The sequence below is a fragment of the Bufo gargarizans genome, chromosome 2 (assembly GCF_014858855.1).
Source record: "Bufo gargarizans isolate SCDJY-AF-19 chromosome 2, ASM1485885v1, whole genome shotgun sequence".
NCBI lineage: Eukaryota > Metazoa > Chordata > Amphibia > Anura > Bufonidae > Bufo > Bufo gargarizans.
In genome coordinates this window covers 540,208,703-540,233,961 of record NC_058081.1, presented here as the reverse complement: position 1 = coordinate 540,233,961, position 25,259 = coordinate 540,208,703, and positions in this window count along the sequence as shown.

Genomic DNA, 25,259 nt, shown 5'->3' with positions numbered 1-25,259 from the left:
ATCTTGGCACCACCTCTGATCAGCTGTTTGCATCATGGTGATAAATATGGCACATACAAGAGATTATCCTGGAGTATACACCAAAATTAGAATTTACGCTAAGCATAAAGCAAAGGTCAAAATTGCTAGAATAGTGTAGAAGCTCTTCAGAGAAGATATTGGTAGCAAATAGTCATCACCAGGAAATGACCCATAAACCATACACCAAAAGCTTTTTGTCTTCATAGCATAACTCGATTCATAATAGCTATAGGTTATTTTTGTGCGCATACAGTATTTAACCTTCTCATGACCAGGAGTGAAAAGGCCTTAAGCAACAGACACTTTTTTTGTGATTTAGCTCACGTGGTGGTTTAACAACCCTAACTATTTATTTGTTGGACTACCAAAATAATAGTTGTAACATTTTTCTTAGGGCTTTTTATTACTGAAATATGATTTTTAGAGATTGATTTTTCCCTTTTTTGGGTTAGTTGGGGAAACCCATTTTTTATAAAGTCACTTTTCTTTTTTTGTCATTTTTGAAACTGCGTAGCTTTTTTTTTTTATATACAAACTGAGACCAAAATAAATAATTAAAATTGGTTCCCTATTTCGTGTCGGTCGTTTGATATGTAATATGGATGGTTTTACAGGCACGCAGAGACAATGGCAATGGTTTTGCTTGGCACAGGCATTTTTAATGCTATTTTTTTATTTTATTTTAACTTATTTTAAGTGCAGTTTATTTGCAGAGCAGAGGAGAATGCAGAAGAGGTAATAAACTGCTTCTATCGTCTCCTCAAGGTCCCTGGCTGTCATTGATAGCCAGAGACCCGACCTGTTCCTGCTAGATTGCATGAGCAGAAACTTTAATTTGGTGCCATACCTGTACTGTGCCCCAGATTAAAGTCATGCCGCAGTGCCAACTTTTATATATGTGCTAACTGCATGAGGCATAGACAGGTAATATATATATATATATATATATATATATATATATATATATACCTATGGCAGTTAAAAAAAAGGGTTTATGTATAGTACTTATGTAGCTATGTCCACTTTTTATTCCTACTTTTTCTAATTGATTTGTCCATTAAAGTATACAGCACAAGGCTTCAATTACCGGGATTCAACCTCTTCAAAGTTCATCTGCCTGCATACTGAACATATAGTAGCAGTGTTGCAGGATATTGCAGATTTGTCCCATTCATGCAATAATCTGCATTTCTGCCACTAAAGAGATGGCAGGCAGGAAGTCAAACTGAGGTTGCAGAGCTTGCACAAGAGCCAAGTTGATTGGCAGTGGTCCCAATAATTGAATCCCTACTGATCTAATATTTATGGCCATCAATATACTGAAAGAGGATGTCCACTTTGGACACCATTTTGTTAAGTGTCCCCCAATGAAAAGCTAATCATAGAGTGCCCGACTGCCAGTACTTCGACTGATCAGCTGTAATCGGTAAGAGAGAATAAAGCAGCAAGTGTTTAATTACTCTGCAGTGCCACCTCAGGGCAGATGACGTAGTACACGGCACTCATTCATTATAGATATCGTAAAGATGAATTATGGAGAAAAGTAATTCAAAAGTAAATATGGCAGCCTTTGTTGTCACTCATTAGAAAATGTCCACAGCAAATTAAACACTGGCTACTGCTTTGGATGGAAATCCTCTGTAGTAACCAATTGGCCATTAGTTTGTGATTTGTTGTCAATCATTCTGATATATTGGTTGATCTAGCTCATTCATTTATTAAAACAAATTCACTACAATGGAATATAACCACGCCAATGTCTCTTTAAGTACGAATAACAGTCGGTGTGGAGCTCTATCCCCTGATATTGGAACTTATTATTTAACAATATAACAATAGCAAAGACAGATGCACTCTGCGGTCTTACTAAAGCCTCAAACTGATTTTAAAATTGAGAGATTAGCCAACGGTGTAGGACATGTCTGAGCCCGAGCACCGCGCCAAGGTTTCTCAAGTAGCTCGGGACCTAACACTCACCTACCTGTGCCGTATAGGCAATACCAGGGGCCAGTGGGCAACTCACCAGTTACCTCCAGCATGTAACCATGGTAGCAATGGGAGGAGGGAGGAACTTATTATTTACTTACTAGTCGTTCCATAAGAGGTGAAACTAGGAGTGTTCGGTGTTCTATAAGATCATTGAGGACACAAATTGAATTTTAAAATGTATTTATTCCATGTTTTTGGCCACATTATCTGAACATACTGCATGTAACTTTTTTTTTTGTATATCATGAGACGTGAATTCTGATGCTTCTCTTATTCTTGCTTTGCACTAACCAAGAAGCAACCATTTCCAGTTATCACTTCGGATAAGAAATTGAAATATGATCTTCTACCATTCTCTCTCATTTCCATTTCGTAGGAATTGTTTCTTTTTTTTTATCAGACATTTGCTTTTTCAATTTTCCTTCAATGTAAGCAAAGGACAGGAATGGATCATAAAGAATGCCAATGGCTGTTGTCTGCCATAAACAAATAAGATTATAGCTTCCAACAAAAAGAAGGTAAAGGCAAAATCCAAAGTGTTTTCTCATCTGTATAGTTCCACAATCATAAAATGTTTACTGTATAGAGAGTGCTTACACAATATTTAAACGTCTAGGACCTGGAGCTTTGGCAGTAATTCTTCATATGTAGCCACGTCCGTCTATGTGCATTGCCAGCCTTTTGGTGCATTGCTTTTGCTGCGGAAATTAACAGCCATAGCCTCTCCCTTTAATCATATTTTTTGTTGTGTTTTATGTTTCTAGTTCTGAGAAGCTTTTTTTGATTTCTCCTAATTGTGGATTCATGCATCTCCGTAAGAAGGCCACAGGAAACATTATGAAGGCTTTGCCAAAATCCCAAACTGTAGATAATTTCTTCAGCAATTACTGCATTGTTTTGTGAAAAGTGTGAAGCAGCCAATATGTTTGCACACAATGTTTGTCTGGAGCTAGTTCAACATTCATGCGTCTGAAGGTGAAGAAGCTTTGTCAATTTGCTGCCAATAGCAATGTAAACAGATATTGGGCAGTCCAGCTCGCAGATGGCAAGAGCATCGGTTTTCTGATAGTGCCAGTTAGAACTGAGGAAGTCTTTCACATTAACTCTTCAATGGTATCGCTGAAGCACCCGTTTCCTACTCTCAATATTTCTCCACATTTTGTGATTTTTTTTAAAATAGTTTGAAGCTATTCTAACCACCGTTATAGTCAAACTACCTGTCTACAGTGTTTGGAAATATAATTGGTCCCCAAAACTATATCTGTTAGTCTGAACACTTCTTAAAGAGGACCTGTCACCTCTCCTGACATATCTGTTTTAGTAACTAATTGCCTTCCCCGTGTAATAACAGGTCTGGAGCATCTATTCTTATGACTATACGTTGTGTCATTCCTATTTTATTCCAAGAAGTTATGAATTAATTAATAGCAGTTGCCAATGAAGGTCCAGATGGATGTTACCAGTTGGGGTGTGTCCCTGTACAGTCTGCCACTATCCAATCAGTGCTTCCAGTGCTTGGTCACACTGCCGTCTGGACCTTCGCTGCAAACTACTAGCAATTCATCCATAACTTCTAGCGGTAATAATAAAGTAATGGCGCATCACAGAGTCATAAGAGTAGATGCTCCAGAATTGTTATTACATGGGGATGCAAGTAGTTACTAAAACAGACATCTCAGGAGAGGTGACAGGTCTTCTTTAATCTTTAAATAGGTGCTGTACTTTCAATAAACTTCTTCCGGAGATAGTGTATTATAATTAAATTTCAATCAAGATTTGCTGCACACATGACTATATCTCATGTAGTGATTATGCTAAGCAGTGTAATATAGGTGTTGATTATTAGCTGGCATTATATCCATCACTTTAGTGTCGATATTCTCATATTGGGATAGATATCTACAGCACAGTAGCACTGATTCTCTTGTTGTCCATACAATTATTGCAGTCTAATGCTGGCCATACATATTCAATAGCTGTCAACTGAATGATCGTTTAGCCGACAGCTATCTCTACCATCTCCCTCCTGGATTCCCCATACACATGCACATTTTGCTTGGCTGAACATGTCTGTGTATGCTGTGAGTGGAGAAAGCCACTGCCAGATAGTGCTGGTGTTAGCTTATCTCCCCAGAGACCAAAAGGATTGGGCGAAAATATTCATTTTGTCCAATCCTTGTCTTCCCCGACAGATGATGGCAGTTGGAAGATCCCCACATACATCAGACTGTAGGATGAACCTGCTGTTCTCGGTGGCTTTGGCCTACAAAAATATACTGTGCATGGCCATTCACACGTCCGTAGTTCTGGGTTCCACATCTGTTCCTCAATTTTGCGTAACGGGTGCAGACCCATTAATTGCAAAAGATGAAGACAGCACATCGTGTGCTGTCTGCATCCTTAGTTCCCTTCCTGCAAAAAAAGATAGAGCATGTTCTTTTCTTGTCTGTGGACAGGAATAGGCATTTCTATCATAGGCCCGGCCATGTGCTGTCCGCAAAATGCGGAACTCACACGACCGGTATCCATGATCCACAATTTGTGGACCGCAAAAGACTTACGGACATCTGAATGGACAATTAGACTGAGATTTACAAACACACACAACCCTGAGGCAGTATTTTTGAGTTCCCATATAATAAAAGTATTATTTTTTTTTATATGTAGAGTTCAATAATGGTCTTAATTGCCTTTTGGGAAAATTGATAAGGAGTGGTATCATAGCAGATAGTCTCAGGGAGAACTGGACATTATAGATAGAGACTGCAGGGGGAAACTGGTTAAAAAATGCAGAATGCAAGTCATACAACGTCCAGATACTATTCAGTTTTTTACTCCCCTCCCCCCCCCCCCCCCCCACCCATCACTTGGCTGAACCTGGTGGACACGTGCCTTTTTTCAACCATAGTAACTATGTAAGATGTAGTGATATTTTTCATATACACGCATGACTGCTTATTCTGAAAAGTCATCTGAAATGATAGATATGTGTTTAGCAAAATGTAATGTGAGTGACCACATAGCACAATTTTTTATTATCCGTATAAAACCCTAATTACCATAAAAAGGTAACTGCCCCTTAAGTGTTAATTGATTTCACCCACAAGCTGTAGCTTGAATAATTTCAGCCAAATGCATCTGGTAACCTAATATCAGTCTTTTGATCTTCTGGCAAGATTGTTGAAATGGTGACCACATTATCCCTCAGTCATTCAACCAAGACAAATGCACTGATTAGCATGCCGGTTATCCCTTTGATTACTCTCCACCAAACTCCTAGTTCTCTAGTTTACAGCCGATTTATACTGTGACAGAACCCATCTACACAAAATATGACCATCTAATTGCTTGATAATACCACAATACAGTCCAAACTAATGAATATAATGACAAATCCAGTCATGTCAAATAGCAACTCTACACAGTGATAATTGTACAGCTAAATTCATAAAAACAATACCACCAACCAAATGCTATCATAAAATAACAAATAATATCACTAGTGTTATAATACCATCATACATACAGAGCTCAAATAATTTTACCTTACAGTCCACATAGTAATATACAATCTTAATCTAACATTTTAATAGAACGCTCAAACATTGTCACCATACATTGCCCAAATAATATGCCCATACAAATGCGTACATGCCCATATACACTCAAATAGCTATAAACTGCTCAAAACGAGCCCAGACAATTCTGCCACATGATGGTAACATTAGATGCCGTCATACAGTGTGTTAATAATACTGAATACTGTCCTAAAGTGCACAAAAATATTACCACTAACATCTCCACTTCACCTCCAGGCAATGATTATTATTTGGCATTAGTCATGAGCAATTTTCCTGAAATTCAATCTGGATTTAGTCTCTCCTTGGAGTCTATGGAACCCCTTTCAAGGACTACTTGTAGTGTCAAAGTGACAGCAACATGGCTATGGGTAAATCCAGGGCTGCTTGTGGTAACAAAAAGCCTCTTCAAAAAAGCATTTTTTACTTTTGTTTGAAATATCTCAAAATGTATACCAGCGTGTATATGTAGATACCTCCCAGGATAGTGTGATTCTCCTTCATCTTTCCTGCCTCCTGATTGAATCAAGTCACAAAAAATTCAGATTCGGCTTCAAGCTGATTTTTTTTTAAAATATGGAATAAAATTTGATTTTCTATTTAAAGGGAACCTGTCACCGGGATTTTGTGTATAGAGCTGAAGACATGGGTTGCTAGATGGCCGCTAGCACATCCGCAATACCCAGTCCCCATAGCTCTTTTTTTTTTTTACACAATAAAAGCACTCAGAGCTATGGGGACTGGGTATTGCGGATGTGCTAGCCGCGATCTAGCAACCCATGTCCTCAGCTCTATACACAAAATCCTGGTGACAGGTTCCCTTTAACATGAAGTTGGTTTCTAAGCCTGACAATCATACAAATAGAATGTCCAGTGTTCTGTTCATATTTCTAGGATTTTTCATGACATTTTCATAATTTCTGTGATAATATCCTTTCATAGTATCTTGTTTGTGTCATCCTGTCCCCCATTTCCATTAACATTTTCTAGAATTTTTTCTATTCTGTAATCAGCTGGGTCTTCTTATACTGTGATATTTCAATTCTAGGATCATTTAGGTCATTTGACATCTGTACAGTACTGCGCAGAAGTTTTAGGCAGGTGTGGTGAAAATGCTACAAAGTAAAAAAACTTTCAGAAATAGAACTGTTAATAGCTAATTTTTATTAAATAAATAAATGCAAAGTTAATAATCAAAGGAGAAATCAAAATCAAATCAATATTTGGTGTGACCACCCTCTGCCTTCAAAACAGCATAAATTCTTGTAGGTACCTTTGCATACAGTTTTTGAAGGAACTAAAGAGGAAGGCTGTTCCAAACATCTTGGTTAACCAACGACATATCTTCTGTGGCTGTAGGATTGCTCAAATCCTTCTGTCTCTTCACCTAATCCGAGACAGACTCAATGATGTAGAGATCAGAGCTATGTGGGGGCCACATCATCACTTCCAGGACTTAGTTATCTTTACATGTAGTTGTCTTTTACACAGTTATTAATGTCATGGCTATATGTTTAGGGTTATTGTCCTGCTGCAGAATACATTTAATTTTAAACTATTAACACTACTATTTTTGAAAGCATTCTTACTTTACAGCAGTTTTTACTCCTAAAACTTTTGCTAAATTTTCATACTTTTGAATACTTTTCATATTTGTTACCAGATACTCTTGCTAGAAAAAGCTGACCATTGGCTAACGTGGAAGAAAATGAGGTCTTCTAAAAATAATCATCTGGTTTCTGATGGTTGATGATTCTAAACAATGTTCCATTCATTTGAAAATGTGACCAACACGCTTAAATTTTTTTCCTTAATATGACTTTTGTCTTAGAATTTAGCATGAACAGACCCATTAAACCATGCTGTTTTAAATGGAAAAGTTTTCCATGACAAAATGTGTCCCATGGTGGGAATATATTAATATGTGTTTCCCAACAACCATTGATGTTTTGAGAGGGCTACTACACTGGAACCCCAATCTTTCACTATTTGGTGTTAACTTCCCATTACGACTCATAATCATGACCAATAACACAACATCACTGCTGCAGTACCGCTGTACCTTAATAGTGAACAAGACAACAAATTTGATTGGGTTTCTTTTAGGAAAAAAAATAGAAGCCCAACGCTCCTCCAGATTTACTGGATTCCACCAGTGCCTGGATTCCACCAGTGCCTAGTCGACACTCCTGTCCATTGGGATCTGTCGTTCTGCTTGAGATTTTCATAGGAAGAATATCACTGCAAGGCATCTGATGGAATTTGCAATGGAGGTTATGATGTCACAAAGGATAACCGAGAATATCTCTGTAATTTGGTGCCAACATAGGCACAGTAAGGTGCCTATAGTTGTTCAGTAGGGAGCTATAGCCTAAAGGTCCTTTTACACTGCCCAATTGATGAGCAGTTATTGAGAACAAGAAGTTCATTCCCAATAATTACCTGATTGTTCATCAGAGGGAGAGAGCTGCATTTACATTTAGCAATCATGCTCTCTTTATGGGAATGACTGATAGCTACTACGATCATTCATTCTCATGCAAGATTAATGCCTGCCGACAGCACATGCCTGTTTGCACAGAGTGATCTGCTGTCGGCACACAATTACTTTATGTGCTGCATAATTAAGCAAATATATTCATTGGTGATCTACAGCAAATATGACTTGTGTAAATGGGCCTTAAAGGGGTTGTGTCACTTCAGAAAGTGGCATCTACCATATAGAGAAAGTTAATACAAGGCACTTACTATTGTATTGTGATTGTCCATATTGCTTCCTTTTGTAGATAAACTTATTGTTCCATCACATCATACACTTCTCATTTCCATGGTTGCAACCACCCTGAAACCCAACACCGGTGGCCATGCTTGCACACTGCAGGAAAAATCACTGGCCTCTCTGGTGACCGGAATCGTAGGAGATCACATAGGCTGGTGCTTTTTTCCTATAATGTGCAAGCACAGCCACCAATCCTGGGTTGAAGGGTGGTCGTAACCATGGAAAGAGCAGTGTATAATATGATGGAAAAATGAGTCTAGCCACCAAAAGAAGCAATATGGAGAATCACAATACATTAGTAAGTGCCTTGTATTAACTTTCTCTACATGATAAATGCCCCTTGCTGAAGCCAGACAAGCCCTTTAAGCCTGTGTAAATATGGTACATGGAAAAAAAGAGTAAAATGACTTGCACACTCTGCAAACTACACTAAAAGCCAATGGCACAATGTTTATTAAGAAGAGAAAGGAGAGAACTTCCATCAAACCAGCTGTTATTGCACAGATTCTCATATTCTTTTATTATTTATGAGGATTCAGCAGGGTTCGGAGTAATTTTATAAATTAGACAAAACACAAGTCAGGGGAGTAAAAGATAATTAACTGAAGTCCGACAACGAGGATCAAAAGAGAGTGAAATATTTAACTTCGTAATGTTGGCCATCAGCCGATGAGGCATATATGTGAAATTATCTCTTTTATTATGGCATATTACAGTTTTCTTCACTCAGCCTGATGTTTTCAATGTTAATATCCTTTAGCGGTAAAAAAAACAACACACAGAGATACAAAGAGATAAATGAACTTTTCCTTCTATCTTCGCTGCTGACTTGGGATAGAAGTATTAATGCATCACTGTGATAAGCCCAATGGATTTCTCACCACTAGGCAACAGTGTATACTTGTCCACAGCATAATAGACTGTCACAATGCAGCCTCACCAGATATTTCTCTCTGTAACAATGTACAATACATAAAGGCTGTACAATCCTGGCTAGCTCTAATTAAGTATTTTCTCTGACATTTGCTTTTTTGGTATCTCGTTTTTCTTCTTCTGCCTTTCTTTTTACCTCTCATCTTATTTTTCTTCAGTGTCTTGTGACTTTGTCGGCTCACTTTCATTCTTTTATCACAGTGTAGCTGGGATTTTCTGGGTCTATATTTATGTTACTGCCATTTTGCATAAAGCTGTTAAGGCCCGTGGCAGGGTGTCTAAATGCTCAGCAGTCTCCTAACAAAAATGCAAACTGCCATTTCCATAATTCTATAACAGCTTTTAAAGGAGCACAGGAAATAGCTAAAAAAAATATTCTTTAAGGGAGTTAATAAAAAAGTTAGGTAATGTCTAGTTTTTCTGGGTTAATAAAAAAAAAATTGCAAATGGATTCAATTAGCAGCTACATATAAATATAGTAAAGATAAGCAAATGAATGGTAAACAAATTCGATTTATTACAAATATCACAAAATATAGTCTTCTAAACTAATCTGATGTTTTTGCAATTCGCTTTATACAAATCACATAAAAACAGCGCCCAGTGACATTTTACTGTGAAAATCGGCAGGGAAAACCAGAAGGGAGGAAAAGGATGGATGATGATGATGCTACTGGGAGGAAGTGAGGGGGAGGGTTGCCCTGATTGGCTCAGAGGCTAAAAGATATTTTACTGCAAGATAATGGGTAGTTAAAACAAAAACAATACTGCAATAATAGCTTTGTTATTACCATGTTATTAAACACGTTGCATATTAGTGCAAGATAACGACTAGTTATAACAAAAGCAATACTGCAATAATGCCATTTTTATACTGATGGTATTGGACACATTTTATTTTTACTGCAAAAAAAAAAAACATGTTGGACTGTATCAGACTATGTAGTTCAAATACATTTGACTGCAAAAATTACATTGCTATACCCATGTTAGTAAAGGCATTACTACAACAGACCACATTTATTGCACAAAGTGCATTATTACCAAAGTCAATTGTCAATACCAGTGTGCAATGTGTTTGTAGAAGGGGAGGGGATTGAAATTGCACCTCTGTCTTTAAATTACAGAAAAAAAACACTTACAATTTTGCTAGTACAATATGATTATCTGTGTACCAAACCCCGGAACTTTTTGTTTATAGGCCTCATAATAAAATGTCTGGGAAAAAGAACAGGGCAAAATGTAAGACCTAGGCCTTGTTATCCGAGAGTCAGAATGTGGGCAGTAATGCAAACACCAGTTTCACCACCAGCTATTATACCAGTAGTAGTGTAAGTAGTAGGCACTTGTGTTCACTAGTTCAGTTCTCTCTGGTTCACAAGTGGTACTTTTCAATGGCGCCATTTATGGTTGCATACCATGTAGTGGTAAGCGGAAAAAAAAATCCAAATGGGGTAGAATTGGGAAAAAATGCAATTCTGACAAAGGTTTAGATTTTTTTTTACACCGTACACTATGCTGTAAAATTGACCTATTATTATCTTCACTTACTATTCCTATTAATACACTTGTATAATTTTTATTGCGTTTTAATAGTGAAAAAAATTTAAACCTTTGAAAAAAAAATAAAAATTAACACCATATTCTGACCCCTATGATTTTTTTGTAGTTATGTGTACAAGGCTGTGTGAGGAATCATTTTTTGCGGGGCGATTTTAGTGATACCAATTTGAAGTGTATGCGATTTTTATAAAAAAATAAAAATATTGGGGAGTTGAAGTGACAAAAAATGGCAACTTGGCTGTTTTTATTTTTTTTTGCCATATACCATTAATAATGTTATATTTAATTGTATGGCCATTTTCGCATGCGGCGATGCCCATGATGTTTATTTTTTTATTGGTTAAGTATTTTAATTTTAAGGAAAGGAGGGTGATTTGAACTTTTATATATTTTTTTATATTTGTTAAAACCTTTTACAACTTTTTTTTTACCTTTTGTTAACTCTGAGTGACTATACCTGGTAATCATTAGATTTCCCATTCTGTTCATTGATGGCTAAATAGCCATCATTGAACACTTCATTTTCAATATAACAATACAGTGCTGCCACCTAGTCGCCTGTATTGGTATACTCATCTGATAGACTCTGAAGCCTGCTTGAGGCTTCAGTCTATTAGATCAATGCAACAGGTTCCCTGATCTCAGCCGGGGAACGCTTATACCGGCGCTGAAGTGATTCTGGACTGATCAGATGCAATGGTCACATTTGACCACAGCCTCTGAAAGGGAAAATGTATGCGATCAGCAGAAATCCAGCGGCTATGGTGTCCTCTGCCCATGCGAGCAGGCACCATGTTTAGAGACCGGACTTCGGCCGTACATGTATGGTGGAGGTCCTCAAGGGGTTAATGTGTATGTATATAAACGGGGCAGGGATCTTCCCCCTATTAAAGCATAATTTTTAGATGCTTGGTACCAACAAGCCACTGTTGTTTTTTTTAAAACATTGTGTATGTTTAAATATCATCTGCACCCAATACGAACAATTATTGGAAGGTGTCTAATATTAAAAAAGCAACTGCGCTGTGTGTTTTTAAACACAGTTTTTTTGCACTGTCAAGCATGCATACCCATAGCTATATACAGAGCCAGTGCAAGGATTTTTGCCAACACAAGTGAAGCTACATTTTGACGCCATTTCGCCCACTCCAATCACCTGATTGCCTGCCTCGCAAAACCCTGCAGTCCACCTACTGCACCCACCTCCTGTGCATTATTGTGAGTCACCAACTCCCTGCTATCACCCGCCACCAGTCACACACCCCTGACCCCATGTTACCGTGTGCCGCTCTGTGAGTGAGGGCCAGGGTGCACTCCGGGCAGGTGGGTGGCCGGCGGCGCAAGTGATTTATTTTAAATAAAAAAAAGGTTTAATGTTTCCACTCCCCCAACCCCCCCCCCCCTTGGCTCGGCGTGTCTGCGCCTTAAGGCAGCCGCTTGGTCTGCCTTATTATAGCACTGGTCCTGGCTATATATGTTAGAATCACTCTGATTTTTTTTACTTTTGCTGTCATTGCATTCAAGAGCTTAAAAAGGAGGGTGGGGAGGAGAGAAAGAGCAAAAATGTGTAAAAAATAAAAAAAAGATCTGGGAGATCTGGTCCTGGGAGACCTTAGAGCTTTGATAGGTAACTTCTGGCCCTCTAGCTGTGGTTAGACTCTCAAGATGTACACTTGCTTGGCATTTCTCACAACTAGTTTCACCACAGCTGGAGTTACGGAGGTTAACCATCCCTGCCTTAGGGCTCTTTCACACTGGCGTTCTTTTGTTCCGGCATAGAGTTCCGTCGTCGGGGCTCTATGCCGGAAGAATCCTGATCAGGATTATCCCCATGCATTCTGAATGGAGAGAAATCCGTTCAGGATGCATCAGGATGTCTTCAGTACAGGTCAGGAAAGTTTTTTGGCCGGAGAAAATACCGCAGCTTGCTGCGCTTTTTGCTCCGGACAAAAATCCTAAACACTTGCCGCAAGGCCGGATCCGGAATTAATGCCCATTTAAAGGCATTAATCCGGATCCGGCCTTAAGCTAAACGTCGTTTCGGCGCATTACCGGATCCGACGTTTAGCTTTTTCTGAATGGTTACCATGGCTGCCAGGACGCTAAAGTCCTGGCAGCCATGGTAAAGTGTAGTGGGGAGCAGTATACTTACCGTCCGTGCGGCTCCCGGGGCGCTTCAGAGTGACGTCAGGGTGCCCCACTGGCAGCCACTTGCAAATACTATAGTTGAGACGTAATGGGTCTGTGTTACAATAATGTTAGAGGTGCATGAATCGATAAAAAAAAATAAAAAAATTCCAGAGGAGGGAGAGTATGGCCTGCACACGACCGTATGGCCTTTTCACTGTTTTGCGGTCCGTTTCTCACGGATCCCTTGTTTCTGTTTTCTGTTCCGTGTTTTCGGTTCTGTGTTTCCGTTTCTGTTCCGTTTTTCCATTCCGTTTTTCTGTATGGCATATACAGTATACAGTAATTACATAGATAAAATTGGGCTGAGCATAACATTTTCAACAGATGGTTCCGCAAAAAATACGGAACGGAAACGGAAGACATACGGATGCATTTCCGTATGTGTTCCGTTTTTTTGCGGAGTCATTGACTTGAATGGAGCCACGGAACGCGATTTGCGGGCAATAATAGGACATGTTATATCTTAAAAGGAACGAAAAAACGGAAATACGGAAACGAAATACATACGGAGTACATTCTGTTTTTTTTGCGGAACCATTAAAATGAATGGTTCCGTATACATAACGCAAAAAATGGCCAGTAAACAGGGGGAAAAAACGGTCATGTGTAGGAGGCCTAAGTGAGATAAAGAGAGGCTTGGAATAGAATCAAATTTTAAGAGCCTTGTTTATATTTTCTGAGGGGACGGCTTCTAGATTAAACAGCTATTCTTCCTGAATCCTGTATACAGATGGATACTTGGATTGGCTGAGCATGCATGTGTCTTCTGTAGGGAGGCCAGATTAAGCCCCTGTCAGACGCCTCTGGTAGGGTGGCATACCTCTTTTGAAAACAAATGGATTGAACATTGAAATTCAACACCCCTAATTTCTCTTTTCCCCATTATCTGTCGAGGGAGAGTTGGAAAGCCCCATAGGCATTGGATGGTTGTCCAGTCCTGCATTTCACATACAATATTTGGGTATTCAGAATCAATAGAGGAGGATTCACTGTTCAGGTCATTAACCAGTGCAGAAATGTCTCTGGAGGACCCAGCATGTCCATTCATTATACAGCGAATGCATTACTGTCAAGGGTAACTGGGTAGTGCCTCATTTCCCCTGTGGTGACACCAGAAAGACACTTAGCGGGGTGTTTATCCTACTGTTATCAAACCCTTTCTTTGCATATGACCAAATTAATCAGCGCTTCATACGGATTAAATGTGGAACCATTCATTTCTAAGGGTCTGCAAAAAAAAAAAAAAACACAATATCATTTGTGTGTGCTATCTGCATCCATATTTCTGTCCTATTCTTCTCCATATTGTGAACAAGAAGATTCATTTCTAGTGATTGGATTGAGAAAAATGTAGATTGTATCCGGAAGTTACCCCTCCTTTGCAAGAACTAGCCAATCTAAGAACGTGTAATTGTACAAAATTATAGCCATTTAACGCATCATTGAAGTATACTTTAGGTTATACAAAGAAAATGAACAGGCAGTCTATTATATAGTATGCAAAACTTCCTGCAACCAATGCTGTAATTATAATGCCATGAGTTAAAGGGGCTGTGTCACTTCAGCGAATGGCATTTATCATGTAGAGAAAGTTAATACAAGGCACTTACTAATGTATTGTGATTGTCCATATTGCTTCCTTTGCTGGCTGGATTCATTTTTCTATTACATTATAAACTTCTGGTTTCCAGGGGTCACGACCACCCTGTAATCCAGCAGTGGTGGTCGTGCTTGCACATTGCAGGAAAAAGTGTTGCTATCTCTGGTGGCCAGGACTGTTAGAATCCTGAGAATGAAGGGACCAGAGTACTGGTGCATCTCTTTTTTCCCTGAACGCCTGCTCTTGGTCATTTGGCAGTGCAGGGAAATGCAGTTGCCCATATTCACTCAGACCTCAGTTCCTCTGCAGAGCAGGTCAATCTGTAACAGGGATGCAGCACTATACCAATGATGTGACAATAATTTTTTGGCCCCACGGCAGCCCGGTATTTTTACTATAATTTATGTTAGAAACTGCTCGGAGCACTCTATTTCAGTTAATTTGGGGTGGTTGAGAAGGACACATCTCAGTCCTATATAGTAAATAAGAAATGTACAGCTTTGAATTGCAATTTATGTGTTAACTAGTTTTAATATATATACATACTGTATATAGTTTTTAAGTTTCCAGGTTCAAGGTTTTGAATAGGAGAAATATGGATGCAGGCCAAAGAAGAAACTAGAGGTTTATGTCAAGTAGATCTTCTTCAGTAATACGCTCTTGCCACTTAGGCTGCAGCTTATTTACCTAATGAAGACCACAATGTATAGTCAGTCTGCATTTTTAATGGTCACACGACAGCTTCAATATTGTGTGACCATTAACAATGCAGACTGGGCTATACATTGTGGTCTTCATTAGTTAAACAAGAGGCAGCTGCAGCCTAAGTGGCCTTGCGGTACTCAAGAGCAGCACGACCACGTTCCAAAAGTCCTACAACCGCGCATTGTGATCGTACCCTAAGAGACATGTGCTTTTCAATTAATTTGCCACATATCAAACACACAAACCTGATTACCAAGAGTGGCATGTGAAAATCAGTGTCTTAATTCTGATTTCAAGAAAGCATATCTATAAATGCCCTAACTTACACCAAACTGAAGCAACGTTCTAAACTTTTTCATCACTGTGACTGAACATATGCCTCCAAAAAAGAACATAGAAGAAAATATGTAAATATAATAAATCCATCTTGTGTATAGCTACTGTATATTATACAAATACTAGATATTCTGCTACTCTAGATTTGGTCTATACTGGCTCACTTTGTAGATCTAGTCTGTACTAGCTCACTTTCTAGACCTGGTCTATACTGGCTCACTTTGTAGATCCAGTTCGTACTGGTTCACTTTTTAGATCAGGTCTGTACTGGCTCACTTTCTAGATCTGGTCCATACTGGCTCACTTTGTAGATCTAGTCCATACTGGCTCACTTTCTAGACCTGATCCATACTGGCTCACTTTGTAGATCTGGTCCGTACTGGCTCACTTTCTAGATCTGGTCCATACTGGCTCACTTTGTAGATCTAGTCCGTACTGGCTCACTTTCTAGACCTTGTCCATACTGGTTCACTTTGTAGATCTGGTTGGTACTGGCTCACTTTCTAGATCAGGTCTGTACTGGCTCACTTTCTAGATTTGGTCAATACTGGCTCACTTTCTAGATCTAGTCTGTACTGGCTCACTTTCTAGACCTGACCCATACTGGCTCACTTTGTAGATCTGGTTATCAGGTCTGAACTGGGTCACTTTGTAGATCTGGTCCATACTGGCTCACTTTGTAGATCCGGGTCGTACTGGCTCACTTTCTAGATCAGGTCTGTACTGGCTCATTTTCTAGATCTGGTCCATAATGGCTCACTTTCTAGATCTAATCCGTACTGGCCACTTTGTAGATCTAGTCTGTTCTGGCTTTTATTTTATTTGATTTTTTCATGATGATAATCTAATATTATATGAATATAAGGATATCTATAACAGTGTAAGATTACAGAAATAACTATGGGGCATACTGTTTTCCTTTATTGTAATAATTTTATTTTTATAATTTATAAGCTTTCGTTTTCTTTGTTGCTTCCTCAGCTAAGTCTGTATCTTCACTTACCCAGAGCTAAATCATTTAGGAGCAGGTTTTTTCTCTGCTTCTTCTTGCCTGGCTTCAAAATGAAATTAACTTTTTGAGCTACCTTGGCAAACTGCAGCTAATATTGGAAATGTTATTTTCTGGTTTATTTACACCCTGACAACGGAAGGTTCCTAGAGGTGAATCAAATATTGACTGTAAATAAATGTGCAATCTCAAAAGTCCCTGATTAATTCACAAGTTCTATAACCGGAGACTTGTTTGATCAGTGTATCATCAATGCAACATGTGATGGGTTCATGGTGGGATTTTTGTCTGTTTTCAATCCATAATTAACTGCTAGAGACCGCTATATGCTTTTTATGACTATCATTAACCCTTTAGAGAAATGTTATGTACATGTCCATCCATACACGGCAGGGTACCAAGTTGTATTAGCTGACACCCATCTCCAGTGTTCAAGAACAGAGACATTGGCACATTGGTACATTGTTACATACATGTGTCTGACAATACATTGGAGTAGCAAGCTATTTTATACAGCTGACACCCAACTGCAATAGGATTGCATATATTTTAGATCCTGGATTTTTAGCATCTCATATCATGGGAAATAGTGGCTGCAGAATCTGTGCAGTGAGGCAGAAGGATGGGGCTTCTTCTGTCCCCTAATCAACTACCCCCAAATGTGGTGTACTTGGTGGCTATCATGGCATACAAGTGAAGGCCCCTCAGGCGTACCATCTTAGCTCTTGGTGCCTCCTCTGACAGTGTGTACTAGGATACCAACATACCGTAATATGCTGTAATCTATGTCCACTAGACAAGCTGATAAAACAGGGGGAAAAAGTGTTAAAAATATAATATAAATACTTAAAAATATTTTTTTAATACCCTTCCTATTAATCGTAAAAAAAAATTAAAGTAAACTTTATTTGTAAATATCAAAAATCTTACAATATCACATTATCTATTCAACGCGATGAACACAGTGAAAAAAATGAGAAAAGTAACTTTTTTTGTCACCTTGCTTCCCCAAAATAAGTTAAAAAAATAAATTTAAACTAGTAAAACAAAACAAAACAAAACTATACAAATTTGGCATTATCTGTACCAGTACTGACCCATAGAAAAGAAGTTACTATGCCATTTTACCGCATAGTGAATAGTAATGAGCGGCATAGGCAATATTCATTTTCGCAATATTTCGCTAATTTTTCGCATATGTGCAATAAATTCACTAATTTTAGAATTCGTGATCTCCAGTCATTATTTTCTCGATTGCGCAAATCGGCACCAATGATGCACATATTTTTTGCACAACACATGCAATTTCACATTTTATTTATCAGGTCTGAGTAGATATTACTGATTGTATTGTTGTGACATCACAGCGCTATGTCTGTAGCATGTATGTATGGACAGCAGAGAAACAGTAATTCCTATCACACTACCTAACACCCTGCACTACATCACTGCACTACTGCACTATATCACTATCTAACCTACACTGACTATCTCCCACTATCTGTATTATATATATGAGCTAACTAACTATCTCATGTAATTGGATAAGGAATAGGATCCAGATGAAAGCACAGAGCACAGCAATGTCACTGCTGTCTCTCTCTCTCTCTCTCTCTCTCAGAACTGCAAAAATCAGCTGAAAATGGCTGCTGGGGAGGTTCTTATATAGTAAGGGGGAGGCAACTTTCCTATTGGTTGCTAGGGATGTTGCTAAGCTGAGGCAAAGACATTGCAGCCTTCTCATTGGCCCACAACAAGAAGGGAGGTTACTGATGAAAAAAAAATCTAGAATATTTGTGATTATGAATATAATATTTTTCTACATGAATATATATATATATATATATATATATATATATATATACATATATTCACTATATTCTACATATTCACAAAGTGCCAATATTCGTGATAAAAATTCACAATTTGCGATCAACACTAATAGTGAACCCCATAAAAACAGAATCTAAAAAACAGGGAAATTGATACCTTTTGCATATCACTCCACAAATCATTATTTTTTAATGTATCAATACATTATGTGAAATATTAAATGGTGCTAATAAAAATATAACTCATTAAACAAAAAACAAGCCACCAAACAATAATAGACAGGAAAAAAAAGTATGGCTTTTGGAAGACGGGAGTAAAAAAAGAAAACATTGTCAATACATTTGGCTTGGTCTTTAAGGAGTCAAGGAGCCTTATTTTGCAGCCCAATGTTTTACCTGCACTGTACAATAAGTCCTGCATTTGTTTGCTGTGCCACCCCACAGTGAGTGCTTGGCTGTCTTTGGCCTCCTTACACTAGTTTTCGATCTAGCCACTGGAATTAGAGAAGCGTCCAATTTCTGCTATTTACTCCTTCAGTCACTTCCATTCTATCATTAGAAAATGAGTTCACTGGATTTACTAGTGACATGATCAAGGACTGGAAAATGCTGTACATTTAGCATTGGGAAAAAATAAGTTTACTAATCCATTATGGGGGGAATTTATAATGAGGAGAAGGTTTGAAGTAAATATTGCTTGAGTTGGCATACTTTATGCCACATTTATCAAATGTCACATGTTTGATAAATGTATCTTTTTCTTAAAGCTACAACTTTTGTCTTGGAAAGCTACTCTTGTTTTATAGTTACCCCCCTACTGGAGTTTGATTGCGACTTTATTAATGAGTTTAAAAAAAAAGTCTTAATGATAAATCTGAAGTGAAACTCAATAATAGTGACGAGCAAAGTTCTGGAAAATTCGATTTGGCTGCTTCACCAAATTTTACAAAAAAAAAAATACATTGTCATGAAGCATATTACTTTGTAAGTAGTAGGTGAAATAACATGGAGGGGTGATTGTGCCACTCCCGTCATTGTACCCCTCAGATGCTGCATTCATAGCTGATCACGGCATCTGACAGCAATATTCCAGTGTAAAATAAAAATAAAAATAAATAATAAAATCATAATTACCCTCATTCATTTGATCGCAATGAGCTGACCACTACCATCTTGATTGAAGATCTAGTGCTAAATCTTGCAAGGCCATTGATGATGTCATCATATCAGGCGGTATGATGACATAATACGTCACCATGCACAGGGTTTTGCACAGGATCTCCAATCAAGATGGCGGTTTCAGGTAAAATTAATTTGCTACCACTAAACACAAGGAAATTCGGCTTCACAAATCAAATTTTCCCTGCAATTTGGATCGAATTCCACTTTATGGAGTTCTATTAGTTTAACCCTACTCATTACCATAGCTAACCATACCAAGTTTCCAGCCCATATTTCAAAACTGGAGTGAGTGGTTTAAAAATGCAAGTGAGTATTTTATGACTATTTAAAGCCAGAATTCTAGAGTGAAGGCATAATAACTCTGTGCCTATAAGTTCAAAATAAAGAAGCTAACCAGAAATTGCATAATTAAATAAAAAAAAGGCTGTGAGCACATTGCTTTGTTATGATTGCATTTTACTCATTTTACTCAATTGATAGTTATTAAAAAATGTTAACAAGCTACATTGCTACAGGCTTAAATTTCAGCCCAGCTGCAGTCCTATCATGTTGCTGTTCTGATGGCTTTGTATAGCCCTTTTCTCTGAATTTCTGACAGCTCATAAACACTAATAGCTACACTCATACTATTAAGAATTTGGCTGAGGGTACTTTCACACTAGCGTTTTTCTTTTCCGGCATAGAGTTCCGTCACAGGGGCTCTATACCGGAAAAGAACTGATCAGGCATATCCCCATGCATTCTGAATGGAGAGTAATCCTTTCAGGTTGCATCAGGATGTCTTCAGTTCAGTCGTTTTGACTGATCAGGCAAAAGAGAAAACCGTAGCATGCTACGGTTTTTTCTCCGGCGAAAAAAACTGAAGACATGCCTGAACGCCGGATCCGGCATTTTTTTTCCCATAGGAATGTATTAGCGCCGGATCCGACATTCAGAATACCGGAATGCCGGATCCGTCGTTCCGGCATGCGCATGCGCAGATCGGTAAAAATGCGAAAAATGTACAAGACGGATCCGTCGGTCCGCATGACAAGCGGAGAGACGGATCCGTCCTTGCAATGCATTTGTGAGACGGATCCGCATCCGGATCCGTCTCACAAATGCTTTCAGGCAGCAGCAGATCGGCGGATCCGGCGGTTCCGACGACGGAACTGCCCGCCGGATCACACTGCCGCAAGTGTGAAAGTAGCCTTAAATGAGTGTTCATGAGCTGTCAGGGCTATACACAGAACAGCAACATGACAGGACTCAGGAACAACTGCAACTAAGATATTCTACAGCTAACCAGAAATTTATCTTATAACTTTTAATTTATAAGTGATTATTCAAAGGGAACCAATCATGTTGAAAATGGTATTTGAGCTGAAAGCAGCAAAGCAGGAGGAGCAGAGCAGATTGATATATAGTTTTGAAGGTAAAGATTCTGAATAACTTGAATTTCCTTAATTAAATTCCTTCTTCTTTTGGGTTTTGCAGTCAAGGAGGCGGTCCTATCAGTATTGACAGCTATTTATGTATACACAGTCATAAAGGGAAGGCTGTCAATCACTGATAGGACCACCTCCTTCACTTCAAAGCCCAGAATGAGCAGGAATTTAAATGAATAAAATAAAGTTATACTGAATCTTTTCCCATAAAACTATATATCAATCTGCTCAGCTCCTCCTACTCTATAACATGCTGCCTGCAGATTAATTTGCATTTCCATGGTGACAGGTTCCCTTCAATTTAAAATATATTTTATGTGGCAGACGTCGTTGTCACTGACTTTTAATTGTTGCTAGACTTTCTTGCACATAAAGGGGGAGATACCGTCCACTGCTCTGGACCTGTATCTTTTTTTTCCTGGCCACACAGGATGTGTTGTTAGACACCACCTGGTACATATCCTGCACCAGAAACCTCCCTTGTCATCAAAGTTTTTTTATGCTAGCATTTATAGTGTTGAGCGACCTGAACATAGGGAGAGACATGACAAATGCAGGGTACAGCATTGCTAAAAGCTTTTAATTGTGGAATATTGGATAGGGAGAGTACAGGGACAGTGTAGGGAAATGAAGGGATAGTTTTTACACACTGTAGGAAGAGCATGAGGAGAGCATAGGGAGACTGCAGGGATAGGGCAGGGACTGTATTCTGAAGATGAAGGGATTCATAGGAGGCAGCGCAGTTTAAATCAATCCCCCTGTAGACCACAGAGCTATGTAATTAAACAGTGTCCTCCTCGTTTAATAGATAAGCAATTCTATTAGGCATTGATTCTCAAATCGGGGTAAAAAAGCTGTCTAATTTTACTGCTATTGGGGTGTCTACCTTGTTTAATAGATAAGCAATTCTATTAGGCCTTGATTCTCAAATTGGGTAAACAAGCTGTGTAGTTCTACTGTTATTGGGGTATTCACCTTGTTTATCAGATAAGCAATTCTATTAGGCCTTGATTCTCAAATTGGGGTAAACAAGCTGTGTAGTTCTACTGTTATTGGGGTATTCACCTTGTTTAATAGATAAGCAATTCTATTGTTATCTCTGTTTTGGACACACTCCTGTTTTTGCCTGTGTTTTTACTGATCCAGTACTGACCGTGTGAAGACAGATGCTCAAAAGACAGGATCTGTTTTTTTTTGAGGGGCTTGTTCTTCTCACATATCAGAAGAAGGGGAAAAAAACAGTGATGTCAACACAAAATTACTGTTGACACCCTCCCCACTCTGTCACTGGGCACTACTTGTATCAGTGGCTAACAAAATAGGTTATCTATCAATTTATGTGGAAACAGCAGATGGTGTAAAATGAGATAGCTCTTTCCCACTTTAGTAGAATCAGTGACTAAAAGAACAGGTTATCTAGCAATCAATGTGGACACCCCACAAACAGTGAAATGAGACAGTTTTTTCCCACTTTAGTCAAATATGTGACTAACGGAACAAGCTGTCTATCAATCTATGTTGAAAAAGTAGACAGTGTAAAATGAGACAGCTCTTTCACTCTATAGTAGAATCTTTGGCCAATACACAGTTAAGTACTTTATACCTAAAGCTAATATTGACCTGTAAGACTGAGTTCACACTTGAGTTATTTGGTCAGTTAATTCCAGCCATTACTGTATGGTGAGCAAAAATCAGGAGCCATTCCTACTCTCAGATAAGGCATCATGAAAAGATCTGCACCTGTTCTGTGTTTTTGTCCCATAACTGACTAAATGAGTTATGTGTGAACTGAGCCTAATACAGGGAGTGCAGAATTATTAGGCAAGTTGTATTTTTGAGGATTAATTTTATTATTGAACAACAACCATGTTCTCAATGAACCCAAAAAACTCATTAATATCAAAGCTGAATATTTTTGGAGGTAGTTTTTAGTTTGTTTTTAGTTTTAGCTATTTTAGGGGGATATCTGTGTGTGCAGGTGACTATTACTGTGCATAATTATTAGGCAACTTAACAAAAAACAAATATATACCCATTTCAATTATTTATTTTTACCAGTGAAACCAATATAACATCTCAACATTCACAAATATACATTTCTGACATTCAAAAACAAAACAAAAACAAATCAGTGACCAATATAGCCACCTTTCTTTGCAAGGACACTCAAAAGCCTGCCATCCATGGATTCTGTCAGTGTTTTGATCTGTTCACCATCAACATTGCGTGCAGCAGCAACCACAGCCTCCCAGACACTGTTCAGAGAGGTGTACTGTTTTCCCTCCTTGTAAATCTCACATTTGATGATGGACCACAGGTTCTCAATGGGGTTCAGATCAGGTGAACAAGGAGGCCATGTCATTAGATTTTCTTCTTTTATACCCTTTCTTGCCAGCCACGCTGTGAAGTACTTGGATGCGTGTGATGGAGCATTGTCCTGCATGAAAATCATGTTTTTCTTGAAGGATGCAGACTTCTTCCTGTACCACTGCTTGAAGAAGGTGTCTTCCAGAAACTGGCAGTAGGACTGGGAGTTGAGCTTGACTCCATCCTCAACCCGAAAAGGCTCCACAAGCTCATCTTTGATGATACCAGCCCAAACCAGTACTCCACCATCACCTTGCTGGCATCTGAGTCGGACTGGAGCTCTCTGCCCTTTACCAATCCAGCCACGGGCCCATCCATCTGGCCCATCAAGACTCACTCTCATTTCATCAGTCCATAAAACCTTAGAAAAATCAGTCTTGAGATATTTCTTGGCCCAGTCTTGACATTTCAGCTTGTGTGTCTTGTTCAGTGGTGGTCGTCTTTCAGCCTTTCTTACCTTGGCCATGTCTCTGAGTATTGCACACCTTGTGCTTTTGGGCACTCCAGTGATGTTGCAGCTCTGAAATATGGCCAAACTGGTGGCAAGTGGCATCTTGGCAGCTGCACGCTTGACTTTTCTCAGTTCATGGGCAGTTATTTTGCGCCTTGGTTTTTCCACACGCTTCTTGCGACCCTGTTGACTATTTTGAATGAAACGCTTGATTGTTCGATGATCACGCTTCAGAAGCTTTGCAATTTTAAGAGTGCTGCATCCCTCTGCAAGATATCTCACTATTTTTGACTTTTCTGAGCCTGTCAAGTCCTTCTTTTGACCCATTTTGCCAAAGGAAAGGAAGTTGCCTAATAATTATGCACACCTGATATAGGGTGTTGATGTCATTAGACCACACCCCTTCTCATTACAGAGATGCACATCACCTAATATGATTAAAAGAACCTTTGTTTTCTCAACTACTTTAACTACTACCAATGTCTCCATGTCCTTCTTTTGTTCCACTAAAGTGTTATTGGAACACAAGTCTTGCAGGGGGGCACAGTGTTTTTTTTTTCTTTTACTAAAAACTTCTGTATGCTTTTCTTTTGGTTTAGGGTACTTTCACACTAGCGTTAGAAGAATGCGTCAGGCAGTTCCGCTGCCAGATCTGAAAATCCTCATCCAAACATTTTTCCGGATCCGAGTCCATTAGACTTTTGCATTGAGATACCGGATCTGTCTTTCCGGTATCATCCGGAATAACGGATCTGGTATTTATTTTTATCACACCTAGAAAGCACTGCGCATGCGCAGACCGTAAAACCGGATCCAGTGATGCAGTAATTTCCGGAACACTTGGTGCCGGATCCGGCATTAACACAATTCAAAGGAAATTAATGTCGGATCCGGCATTTGGGGTAGTGTTCCGGGATTTTGTCCGGAAAAAAAACCCCAGTATGCTGCAGTATTTTCTCTGGTCAAATACCATAAAAGGGACGGAACGGAATGGAAGACATCCTGATGCATACTGAATGGATTGCTTTCCTTTCAGAATACATTAGGACAAACCGGAGGTGTTGTATTGCGGTATTGAGACCCTTCACCGGATTTCAATACCGGAAAAGAATAACGCTAGTGTGAAAGTAGCCTTAGCTAGGTGTTAGCTACAGTAGGACTGTTGGTGGCCTGCACGACGATGCGCACATTCATATACTGTATGAGACCTGCCTGTCATACTGACGCACAGTAACTGTTTCACTACCAGAAAGGACTAGCTATGCATGTTGCTGCAATGTACACTGAGATACAATGC